This window comes from Oryctolagus cuniculus, chromosome 21 (assembly GCF_051225735.1).
Source record: "Oryctolagus cuniculus isolate XC-2025 breed Fujian yellow rabbit chromosome 21, ASM5122573v1, whole genome shotgun sequence".
NCBI lineage: Eukaryota > Metazoa > Chordata > Mammalia > Lagomorpha > Leporidae > Oryctolagus > Oryctolagus cuniculus.
This window is the reverse complement of record NC_142887.1, coordinates 42,319,513-42,332,809: the sequence shown is the minus strand read 5'-3', so window position 1 is coordinate 42,332,809 and position 13,297 is coordinate 42,319,513. Positions and strand designations below refer to the sequence as shown.

The 13,297-nt window shown below is 37.9% G+C and overlaps 1 pseudogene; it reads right to left on the bottom strand.

Annotated features, from left to right (window-relative positions):
- Positions 1–7,059: 7,059 nt before the first annotated feature.
- On the bottom strand, positions 7,060–7,127 carry LOC149119961 (U6 spliceosomal RNA; annotated as a pseudogene).
- Between the last annotated feature and the right edge of the window lie 6,170 nt (positions 7,128–13,297).

Genomic DNA, 13,297 nt, shown 5'->3' with positions numbered 1-13,297 from the left:
AAATGAGATGTACCAAGTAAAGTATTTATTTTTATTCTGATACATATTTTGGAATTCTTCTAAAATTCCTATTGAGTATCCTTGTTAAATTTAGTTGCATCCCAGGTTAAGACTTATTGGAGGCAGGCTCCATGGCTCAATAAGCTAATCCTCCACCTGCGGTGCAGGCACACCAAGTTCTAGTCCTGCTGGGAGAGCCAGATTCTGTCCCAGTTGCTCCACTTCCAGTCCAGCTCTCTGCTATGGCCCAGGAGTGCAATGGAGGATGGCCAAAGTGCTTGGGCCCCGTACCTGCGTGGGAGACCAGGAGGAAGCACTTGGCTCCTGGCTTTGGATCAGCGCCATGTGCCAGCTGCAGCACACTGGCGGCAGCGGTCACTAGGGGGTAAACCAACAGAAAAAGGAAGACCTTTCTCTCTGTCTCTCTCACTGTCCACACTGCCTGTCAAAATAAAAAATAATTTTTATAAAAAGACTTATTGGAGCCACTTTAGTGATTACACCCATGAAACTTTGTTAATAAATGCAAATAGAACCTGGGAAAATTGATGTATATCTTATGCTGTAGAGACTTAAGATTGAACATCTTTTTTTAATCTTTTTTAATTATATAATTTAAAAACAAATTTTAGATTTTTTTTTTTACTTTACTAAGTCACAGCTCTGGCCCCATTAATATGACTTAACAATGTTTTTTCCTCTAAGACTTATCTCTATTGTTTCAGTTAACTGCATGCCTTTTCTTTACATTCAGATTCCCTCAGCTGTCAAAGCTTATTCATCTTAATTCTGTTGTTCCTATTTCCCTCCCTTTTATTCTGTCCCTAGGCTAATTGAGATCATGATTCTCCATTCCTTCTGTGTGGTGTCACAGTAGGCTTGAAGTGTTCTTTTTCTCTTCTGATTTCTAAAGAAAGAAATTATGTATTCCCCCAGTTTAGATATTTTAATAATGCACTCTAAAACAAAGGTTAAATGTTCTTAATTTGACAAGAATTTTCGGGGCCAGTGGTGTGGCATAGTGGGTAGAGCCACCACTTGCAGTGCTGGCAGCTCATATGGATCCAGATCTCTGCTATAGCCTGGGAAAGCAGTAGAAGATGGCCCAAGTCCTGGGCCCCTGCACCCATGTGGGATACCTGGAAGAAGCTCCTTGCTCCTGGCTTTGGATTGGCACAACTCTGGCCATTGCAGCCAACTGGGGAGAGAACCAGTGGATGGAAGACCCCTCTCTCTTCTCTACCTCTCTCTGTGCAACTCTGACTTTCAAATAAATAAATAAATAAATCTTTAAAAAAAGATTTTTTTCTAATTTTAGATTTGTTCTACTTCATTGCCACTTCAGGGTGTGTGTAAGGAGTGCATATCCAGTTTTTCTATTTTGGAATTTGGGGATTTTGTATTAGCTCTGCTGTGTATTCATTTTTCTTGAGCATTGGTGATATCTTCTCCTTAGTTGTATTAAGAGAGAGAGCAATAGCCCTCATGTCTTTTTAGGTAAGTAAGACATATTAAAAACAGAGCATTCAGTATACATTCATAGTATTTTGACTTGTTCAATTGATTTTCCTGACCTCCCTTGGATATTCTTGGTCTTTGCTGTACAACTTTCTATACTCATTAATTCTTTGATATTCCCAAATCCAGAAAATGAATGACTCAACAGCTGTGTTCCTGTATTTGCTGGGACTCAGGGTAAGAAGCAAAGTGGAGGTGTTCAGGAATCTAAAGTTACATGCTACATAGGAAAGCACATCATTTCCTATACAAAGTGACTGGGAAATCCAGAATCTTTTGCACACATATTGGATCCTGAATTATTACTGGACTATTCAGTAAGATTTTAATGTATTTATTTTCTGTGTGTGTGTTTGTATTTCTAAATAAACTCTGCTGGGCTACTTAACATTAACATGTATTGCAGAATTCTTTCATCAGTTTTTACTTTTAAAAAGTTTCTCTTTCAGTTTTATGGGAGAGGGTAGAAGTTTCCTGCTATGTAACTGAAAGTTCATTCATTCATTAAAGTTAAAAATATTTGTTGCAAATTGGTAGAATACTATTAATTCTCATGTGATTTACATGAAACTAAATACATTCTCTATTTTGTTTTGCTTAAAATTTCTGCATGTGTGGACTTCTTTTTTCCTTCTTGCCCCAAATCCCTTTGTGTATTGGGATGGCAAATGGGTTTTACACTGGAGAAAACATGTTATTTTGGCAAAGAAGTACTTAGCCTTCCTGCTTCAAGTATTCAAATATTGCATTGGAAATCAGTATATTTGTTTACTGTACAAATGTCCTTCATACAATTTTGTAATCTTCTGGGATGGGAGAGGAAACAGGAAATAGGAGGATTATGGGTGGGAGGGATGTTTTGGGGGAGGGGAAGCCACTGTAATCCAAAAGCTGTACTTTGGAAATTTATATTTATTAAAAAAATTAAACAATTTTGTAATCTTCATCTTCCTTTTTATTTCATCCTTTTTAAAAAAAGATTCATTTATTTTACTTGAAAATCAGAGTTACACAGAGAAGGAGAGAGAGAGAGAGAGAGCAGTCTTCCAACCGCTGGTTCACTCCCCATTTGGCCACAATGGCTGGAGCTCTGCCAATCCAAAGCCAGGAGCCAGCAGCTTCTTTTGGGTCTCCTCTGCAGGTGCAGGAGCCCAAGGGCCTGGGCCATCCTCTACTGCTGGATAGTAAGTCTTACTTGCCTAAAAAGATGGATAGTAATTTGAGTAGCCAGGACTTGAACTGGCACCCAATTGGAATGTCAGCACTGCAAGCCACAGCTCTACTTGCTACTCCACAGCATCGGCCCCCTAAATTCTTATGAGTATTGCTACACGATTGGAATTTATAATTGATAATGCTGAACAATTGAAACTGTCTTATTTACAATTGTAGGACTGGATATGGCAGTTCTACTTGAAGTAAAGTATGTAGCCTGCTTATTGTATGATTTTCGGAAAAGCATGTATTTATATATAACAGCAGATCTGTTAATCATTTAAAAGTGAATTGTCATGATTACCCAGATGTAAAGAATGCAATATGTGCTAATGAGTTAGCAGTCACAGACATTTAGAATTAGAGGGATTTTAGAACTTTTTCAATACTGCAGTTTTTATGAAAAACTAATAATTTTTTTTATTTGACAGGTAGAGTTATATACAGTGAGAAATCAGAAAGGTCTTCCTTCCATTGGTTCAGTCCCCAGATGGCTGCCACAGTTGGAGCTGTGCCCATCCAAAGCCAGGAGTCAGGTGCTTTCTCCTGGTCTCCCATCCGGGTGCAGGGCCCAAGCACTTGGGCCATCCTCTACTGCCTTCCCGGGCCATAGCAGAAAGCTGGACTAAAAGAGGAGCAACCAGGACTAGAACACTTTGCCCATAAGGGATACCAGCACCACAGGTGGAGAATTAACCAAGTGAGCCACGGCGCTGGCCCCCGATAAATTTACTCTTAACAAAATATCAAAATATCTTATTTAGTATAAAGTTAGTAGTGAAAAGAGACTACCTTGTTGAACACAGAAATTTGAGATTATATTTCTTGGTATTAATTTGCATCTTAAGGCTTATTGCCTAGTTTATTTCAATATTTCAATCTAATATTCCTAATAATATCTTGTACTTAGTGGTTCACTGTGTGCCAGACAATATTCTTTTGATTTTTTAAAAGATTTATTTATTTATTTATTTGGAAGTCAGAGTTACACAGATAGTGAACAAGAGGAAGAGAGAGAGAGAGAGGTCCTCCATCTGCTGGTTCACTCCCCAGATGGCCTAAAAGGTCAGAGATATGCCAATCTGAAACCAGGAGCCAGGACCTCTTCAGGGTCTCCCATGCAGATTCAGGGGCCCAAGGACTTGGGCCAACTTCCTACTGCTCTCCCAGGCTATAGCAGACAGCTGAATGGAAAATGGAGCAGCCTGGACTTGAACCGGCCTCCATATGGGATGCCCCCACTGCATGCAGTGGCTTTACTAGCTACACCACAGCACTGGCCTCAAGACAATGCTCTAAAATGATGCATTAATTATTCCCAAATATTGAAAAGTGGCATGGTACACATTTGAATGTGTTGTTTTGTACTAGTTGTAGAAACAGTTTAAAATATATTTATATTTAAAAATGTAAGCTTTGATCTAAAGGTTTACTTTCCCTTAAGGTGCCTGTTTGGAAACTGAGAGATCATTGAAGTCTCAAGATAGAGTACAACTGATCTTATCCAAGCCTCCTTTATCACATGAGGATGCTAAATGCCAAGCCCAGAGAAGTAAAGTGAATTGTTCAAGGTCACATAGGTAAGTTGTGGCAGGGATAATTCTGTATTAGCATTAGGTATCCTGATACATAGGCCACTGTTCTGTCAATTTTGTACTCCTTCTGGAGTTAAAGATTCTAAGTTGTGGAAAATTGAATTTGGAAATTTAGTGGTTGCTATGTTGTTATGGTGAGAAATTTCTGTGTATAGCTATGAGTTGCTTAAATTTTATTCAATATATTTTTCTAGTATGTTTGCTATTTATTTGAAATGTATAACAAGTAGCTTCATCTATTTGCCAAAAGAATTTTTAAAGATTTATTTATATTATTTGAAAGTCAGAATTACACAGAGAGAGAAGGACAGGCAGAGAGAGTGGTCTTCCATTCACTGGTTCACTCCACAGTTGGCCTCCATGGCTGGAGCTGTGCTGACTGGAAGGCAGGAGCCAGGAGCCTCTTCCTGGTCTCCTATGCAGGTGCAGGGGCCCAAGGACTTGCACCATTTTATAGTGTTTCCCAGGCCATAGCAGAGAGCTGGATAGGAAGTGGAGCAGCCAGGTCTTGAACTGATGCCCCTATGGAATACCAGCACTGCAGGTGGCAGCCTCACCCACTATGCCACAGTGCCAGCCCTTGCCAAAAGAATTTATAGAAGCTATTCCATATATACACTTAACAATTATTTAGTTACTTGACATGAACTATCCCTGCATATTTGAAAATTTTGAATGGTATCACTTGGGTTTTAAGAATGTTATATTTTAGGTCTCTTAATATTTTTAGTGATGATGTTTTAAAGGCCCTTTCTGTTTTATGAAAAATGATAAGGATTTTGTTTTACAATGGCCATAGTATTACTACTTAAAGCAATAGATTAAATAAAACTTTTAAACAAAGTCATTTAATACTGAATTCTAACACACTGGTATATTTTAAAGTGAGAAGCCGGATTTCTTTCAGATATTCTAAAGAAGAATGATAATCAAAATTGAAGACATCTACAGTTTTTAATCACTTGTTTTAAATATTGGTCATAATGGTCCAATTTTGAGTTTAATTTTAATTAGCTTTTAAATGATTCAATATGTTTTATAGAAAAAATTCGGAGAACATAATTATATACTCAACCTCCCTCCCTTCTTTTTCCTTCTTTGTCATTTTTTTTAGCTTATGAAATGACATTTTCAGTTTACATTACATTAAAAAGGGTTCTTGAATCAAGGGACAAGTTTAACAGGCAAAAAGCAAAAAGATCGTAATTTAGAGGGAATATAGACAATGGCTCTAAACAATATTTGAATATCACATCTAAACAATATTTGAATAAATTGATAAATATTTTAATTTCTCCTACTAAAATGCTCAAAGTCTTTAATTATTTATCAAATATTAGTGCAAAATTATGGATTTAAATGATCCCAAAAAGTGATGAATTTTTGTGTAATAAAGTCCAATTTTTGTCAAGGCTTTTTGAAAGTCTCACAGAAAACTTATGTTTGTGAATGGGAAGAATAATACCAAAATATCCATACTACCAAAAGCAATTTGCAAATTCAATGTAATCCCAATCAACATACCAACGATGTTCTCAGAGCTAGAAAAAATGATGCTAAAATTCACATAGAAACATGAGAGATGCTTAACATCTAAAGCAATATTATAAAGCAAAAAAAAGCTGGAGACATCACACCATATTTTAAGACATATTACAGGGGTCAGCACTATGACAAAGCAGGTAAAGTCACCGTCTGCAGTGCCGGCATCTCATATGGGTGCCAGTATGTTTCCCAGCTGCTCCACTTCTTATACCCCTCTCTGGTATAGCCTGAGAAAAAAGTAGAAAATGGCCAAAGTCTTTGGGCCCCTACACCTGCATAGAGACCTGGAAGAAGCTCCTGACACTTGGATTCAGATCAACAGAGCTCCGGCCATTGTGACCATTTGGGGAGTAAACCAGTGGATGGAAGACCTCTCTCTCTCTCTGCCTCTACCTCTCTGTAACTCTGCCTTTCAAATAAATATACTGCAAAAAAAAAAGAAGAAGTGTTAGCACTGATATAATAACAGACACATAGTTCAATGGAAAAGACTTGGTAGCATAGAAATAAACCCAAATTTCTACCAGCAACTCATATTTAACAAAGGAACTAAAATGAACTGGAGAAAGAAGAATCTCTTTCACAAGTGGTGCAGAGGAACTTGATTATCCATATGTAGAAGCCTGAAAAGAGACTCCAACATCTCTTACACTATGTGAAAGTGAACTCACAGTGAATTAAAATGTAATCATAAGACCCAAACCCAAGTAAACATAGGGAAACTCTAAATATTGTCAACACACAATAGCTTTTGGGTAAGATTCCAATAGCAATAGTCACAAAAATAAAAACAGAGACATTTGAGTATATCCAACTAAGATACTTCTTCACAACAAAGTAAACATCAGAGTGTAGATACAATGAACAGATGGCAGGAAAAATTAAAACTCTGAATGTTTACAGATTTCCAGAACATTTACATGAATTGGAAAAACTCCAAAAAATACAGTGAAGAAACAGGCAAGGATCTGAATAGACATTTCTCAGAAGAAATGTACATGGTCAAAACATGTGAATATGCCCGATGTCACTAGCCATTATGTAAATATAAATCAGAACACCATATCAGTCTCCAACACCTGTGGGAGAATACAACACTCAGGTGTTTGTGTGTGCAGCAAGTGGGTTTAGAGGACCCTGTTCACCTCTGGAGAGCAGAGCCTACAGGGAGGTAAAGAAACCTTACTGCGCAGGGGCATGCTAATCTTCTCTGTATCATTCCAATTTTAGTATATGTGCTGCCGAAGCGAGCACATGTGCTGCCGAAGCGAGAAAGAGATGAAAAGAATTTATCTCAGCTAGCCACTAATATTCAAGAAACAAGGTCTTCAGGAAAGCCAACTCAACTGACATTTTCATGTCATTGTTAAATAAAGGAAAAATTATCTAGGTTCAGCAATACGTAGTTTATAAGAGAAAGACTACAGAGTAATTTCCTTGGCATAGAAATAACTTTGTTTTTTTTTTTTGTTTTGTTTTGTTTTTTTTTTTTTTTTTTTTTTTTTGTTTTTTTTATCCATGAGGGCTTGCTATCACCACCACACACCCACATCCCATATACAAATGCCTGGCTTGAGTGGTAGCTTCTCTGCTTTGAGGCAAGTTTCTGCTAGTGTGCACCCTGGGAGGAGACGGAGGATGGCAGAAGTGCTTGGGTCCCTGCACCCAAATGGGACATCCAGAATGAATTCCCAGTTCCTGGTTTTGGCTTGGTCAAGCTTTGGCTATTGCAAGTGTCTGGGGAGTGAAGCAGTGGTTCCCTCTTCCTGTCACTCTGCCTTTCAAATCAATAACTGTTGTTGGTAATGACTAATAATGATATTCACTGATTGTCAAATTTTGAATCTATTAATTATAGACAATTTCTCTTTGTATTTTTAAACTTTCATAATGTTCTGTAGCCAATTTCATCACTAGAAATAAAAACTTTTCCTCAAAAAAAAAAAAAAAAGAAACCTTACTGCTTTCCTAATGTGCTTATTAAGTTCTTGACCAGCGCCTGTTAGTCTTGCCACAAACTTTCTAGTCTTACTACTTTCCTTCTTCTTCTTCTTCTTCTCTGTGACTTGTAAAATAGTATACATTCTATATACTGTGGATACTTTTGATTTATTTTATTCCTTCGGTCTCCTATGAAGTTCCTCCACAAAAGCACAGCCCTCAAAATATTCATTCATTTATGCAGTCTGCAGATTTCATGAGCTACTAAATTCCAAGTAGTATGTTAAAGGCAAGATCTGGGCCTAAGAGAAAAGTGGTCTAAATTCTGTGCCTAGAAGAGGATTTGGGACATAGTAGAACTTCAGTGAAGTGCTATGTGAATGACATGCACTCATTAAATGAGTAATCTAAAGCATACACTTCATTTAAGCAACACAGCAGCCCTACTCACCTCAGGTAGAGCAATTGAGAGGAATAATGTGAACAAAAATAAGACATCAATAAGTTGAATAATAACAGAGAAAAAACAAAATGAGATAGATGCCAACATTACTGAGCTATTTTTGAGGAATTAAATTGATAGAGGGGCTGGCATTGTGGCCAAGTGGGGAAAGCTGCAATCTGTGAGGCCAGCATAACATCTGAGTTCCACTTTGAGTTTAGGAATCTCCACTTCCAATTTAGCTCACTGCTAAACACCTGGGAAACCAGCAGAAGATGGACGAAGGACTCAGGTCCTTGCCACTCATGTGGGAGACTTGGATGAAGCTCCTGACTCCAGCATGCCCCAGGCTCAACTGTTGAAACTCTCTGGGGTGTGAGCCAGCAGATGAAAGCTATCTATGTCTTTCCCTCTCTCTCTAAATCCACCTTTCAAATAATAAAGATTTAATAAACAAATTAACTGATTTCAAAATACACAAAAACATGAACAATACTATACCATTTTTATGCCAAACTGATAAAAAATAACAAATGCTAGAGAGCACATGGGAAAAGAAAACCACCATATATGGTAGGTGAAAACACAAGTTAGTACAGATGTTATGCAGAACAGTATGGTCATTCCTTAAAAAGGATAAAAATTGGGGCTGGCGCTGTTGTGCAGTGAGTTAAAGCCCTGGCCTGAAGGGCCAGCATCCCATTTGGGTGCCAGTTCTAGTTCCAGCTGCTCTTCTTCCAATACAGCTCTCTGCTATCTCCTGGGATAGCAGTAGAAGATGGCCCAAGTCCTTGGGCCCATGCACCCATGAGGGAGACCCAGAGGAAGCTCCTGTCTCCAGGTTTCAGAATGGCATAACTCTGGCCTTTGTAGTCATCTGTAGAGCGAACCAGCTAATGGAGGACCTCTCTGTGTCTCTACCTCTATTGTAACTCTTTCAAATAAATAACAAAAATTAAACTAAGATAAAAATTGACCTACCATGTGAGAGTTATCTTGCTCTTGGCTATATAGAATAAGGAAATTTTATTAGAAGGAAAGGAGGAGAGCATATCAAAGATACAGCAATTTTCCCATAACACAGCCACTATAACACAGTTCACTGCAGCCAGGATGTGAAACCAATCTAGCTGTCCATCAATGAAAAACAATGGACAGGGCAACCTCTTTTAGATACAAAAAAAGAACAAAATATTATTAAATTAATTGAAATAAGCCAGAAGCAGGAACACAAATGTCACCTGGTCCTTGTCGCATGTGGAAGTGAAAGAAAATAATGGATCTGAACACAGAACTGTGATTACTAGAGGCTGAGAAGGGAAGCAGCTAGGGATAGAGGGGGATTGGATAATAGGTATCAAAAATCAAAGAGGCAGAAAGAACTTCTGGTGTTCCATAATATAATGAGATGACTACATTCAACCATATTAGGTTCTGTGTAAAGAACTGAAGGAGAGGAGCTGGTAGTCTCAAATCATGGAGAAGAATTAGAAACTGTAGTTGCTTGGGGGCCAGCATTGTGGCACAGTGGGCTAACACCCTGGCCTGAAGCACCAGCATCCCATGTGGGTACCAGTTCTAGTCCTGGCTGCTCCTCTTCTGATCCAACTCTCTGCTATGGCCTGGGAAAGCAGTAGAAGATGGCCCAAGTCCTTGGGTCCCTGCACCCAAGTGGGAGATCTGGAAGAAGCTCCTGGTTCCTGGAATCAGATTGGCAGAGCTCCGGCCATTGTGGCCATCTGGGGAGTGAACCGGCAGAGGAAGACCTCTCTCTCTCTCTGCTGCTACTTCTCTCTGTAACTCTGTCTTTCAAATAAATAACTCTTTAAAAACTTAATAAAACTGTAGTTGCTTAGCTTGATCACTTTTTACTGCATAAATGTGTGCAAATATTGCACTACACCCTGTAATAATGCATGACTAGGACACATTAATCACAAATTATTTCAATGAAATTTTAAAAATTAGAAGCATTTCTTTATATTAACAATGAACTATTTGAAAATGAAATTAGAGAAACATTTCCATGCATAGCAGCATAAGAACCAGGAACCAATGTCTTCAATGTTATCAGTGATGAATCAGATTCACAGCCCCCAGCACTCAGTTTTTGCCATATACTTTACCATGGCAATTGTGGGCATATAGTAGTAAATCAATGGACAGGAATCCTTTGTCTCTAAATCTGCTAAATAAATAAACAAGGAATTCATCAAAGAAAAAGAGATATCAATTTGGATGCCAGGCACAAAAACACATGCACTTGAGCTATCCTCCAGTTTGTGATGCCAACAAATCTTTCAGACATGTTACATTTTCAGAGACTTTTCTGTAATCTTGCTAAGCTTTCTGGAAATCTGCCTTATAGCAAAGGGTTTCCCAATTCCATTACACTCATGATATTTCTTTTGTGTGATATATTAGTTTACCATCTAGAGATAATTTATGGTACAAAACTTTTCTATGCATGCATGTTTTCTCATTTGTGAGTCTATTCATGGGAATTGAAGACTGATTTATAACAGAAATACATTTTCCAAATTCATTGCATAGACTTTTGTTCCTTATGAATTCTCTGAAGTCTGTTGATGTCTAATTTCTGGCTAAAGGTTTTATTGTATTTACAGCATGCAAAGACTATCACCTTTTGTGAATTCTGTGTCTATACAAGCCTGAAATAAAGAAAATGTTTTTGCACAATCAGTATACACCTAAGAAACCACCTGTGTCAATTCTCTGATGTACCATTGACTTCTGACTCTAATAATATTTATAAGCTTTCTCCTTTACATGAGTCTCTGTTGGATAGGATGTGATTTCCAGCAAAAGGTTTTGTCACAATACTTACATGAATTTTGGAGAAAAGCTCTTCCACATTCATTATATTGTTAAGGTCTCTCCCTTGTTCAAATTCCATGATGGATTATGAGGCATTACCTATGTGAAATGACTTTCTCACATTTATTTCATTCATTAGATATATATGTTGTGCATTCTGATATAAGGAGAGATTTGGGCAGAGCTTTCCAACACTCATTACACCCATAAGGTTTCTCTCCCACGTGAATTCCCTGTTGTCTTATGAGGTATGGCTTCTAATTAAAGGGATTTTACTTTCAAAGGAGTTTTTCCCTATATGAATTTGATGATGTACAATGAGGGCTGAATTATGGTAAAAGGCTCTGAGTCATTACATTCATAAAATTGCTCCCCATGAGAATTCTTTTATGTTTGATGAGGTCTGATTTGCACCACAAAGGCTATTCACATGTATTATATTCATGCATTTCTCCCCTTGGTGAATTCTCTAATATTTCATGAGATATAACTTGCACAAAAAGGTCAAGTAGAAAATTCCCTGTGTGGATACTCTGATATCTTATGAGTTATGAAGTACAGCAAAGAGGCTTTCCACCATCCTTCCATCCATAAAACCTACCTAAATTGAGCAACAAAGATATAGAAAACCTAAACACACACATAACCAGATGGAAATGATACCAGTAATAAAGACCATCACTACCAAGAAAACCCCAAAACTGGAAGGCTTCACTGCTGAATTCTAACAGACATTTAAAGCACTAACTGCAATTCTTCTCAAGTTATTCAAAACAATTGAGAGAGAGGCGATTCTCCCAAATTCTTTCTATGAAGCCAACATCACCTTCATTCCTAAACTTGAAAAAAGTGCAACAAAGAAAGTAATTATAGACCAATTTCCCTGATGAACATACATGCAAAGATCTGCAACAGAATTCTGGCCAATTGAATCCAACAATGCATCAGAAAGATCATCCACCCAGACCAAGTGGGATTTATCCTTGGTATGCAAGGATGGGACCAAAGGCTTTTCCACAGTCATTTCATTTATAAGCTTTCTCCATGGTGTGAAGGCTCTGATACTTTCTGAGGTTTGACTTCTCAGCAAAGGTTTTTCCACAGTCATTGCAATCATAAGGTTTCCCCCAGTACAAATTGTCTGATGCTTTGTGAGCTTTGATTTCTCAGCAAAGGCTTTTCCACAATGATTGCATTCATAAGGTTTCTCCCCTCTGTGAATTCTCTGATGATTTATGAGGTTTGCCTTCTGGCCAAAGGATTTTCCATAGTAATTGCATTCATAAGGTTTCTCACCTGTGTGAATTCTCTGATGATTTATGAGGTTTGCCTTCTGGCCAAAGGATTTTCCACAGTCATTACATTCAAAAGGTTTCTCACCTGTGTGAATTCTCTGATGATTTATGAGGTGTTTCTTCTGGCCAAAGAACTTCCCACAGTCATTAGATTTGTAAGATTTCAACCCTGTGTGAATTCTCTGATGTCTAATGAGATCTGACTTCTGGTGAGTGGTTTCCACACAATCATTACACACATGAGGGTTTTCCACAATATGAGTGCTGTGATGGAGGGTATTTAATACTGAATGAATTCCCACAAGGTTTACATGCATAGGATTTCTTCCCTATATTTGGTCTATGATTCAGTCTAACATGTGATTGGTAAATGACAGGTTCCACAGTCCCAATATACTTATAAATGTTCTCTCTTTTCAGGTGAATACAATCAGAATTCCACAGTCAGTCAGCTGGGAGGGGTGGATGAATCCGGAAACAGCTGGTTTCCTTGTACTAAAACAAGCGCCATATCACGAAGGACTCTTGCATTTCTTTTTCTTTTTTGCATTTTTCACATTTTCTTATTTATCATGGTTTGTAATAAATTTTCTGATGTGGGTTGTGGTTTTGAGGCTGGCTTAAGGAGTTCAGGGAACCAGAGGAATGGTCTTTTTCAATTAGGGCACAGCTGTTGTTTCTCTCCAATTCTGGCTTTCTGTAATTGCTTTGGGTGCCTCAGGCAATTTTTCATTTTGAGCGACTTTTTCCTAAATGCTTTGTTGGTCTGAGTTGGTTTTGCCTTTTTCCTTTTCAAATTGTGTATTCTGATGCAATACAAACAAGGGTTTAGAACGAGGATCCATCAGGAAATTGAAAAACAGAACATATTGGGTTTTCATGATTAGAAATCATAGGCAACATGACCA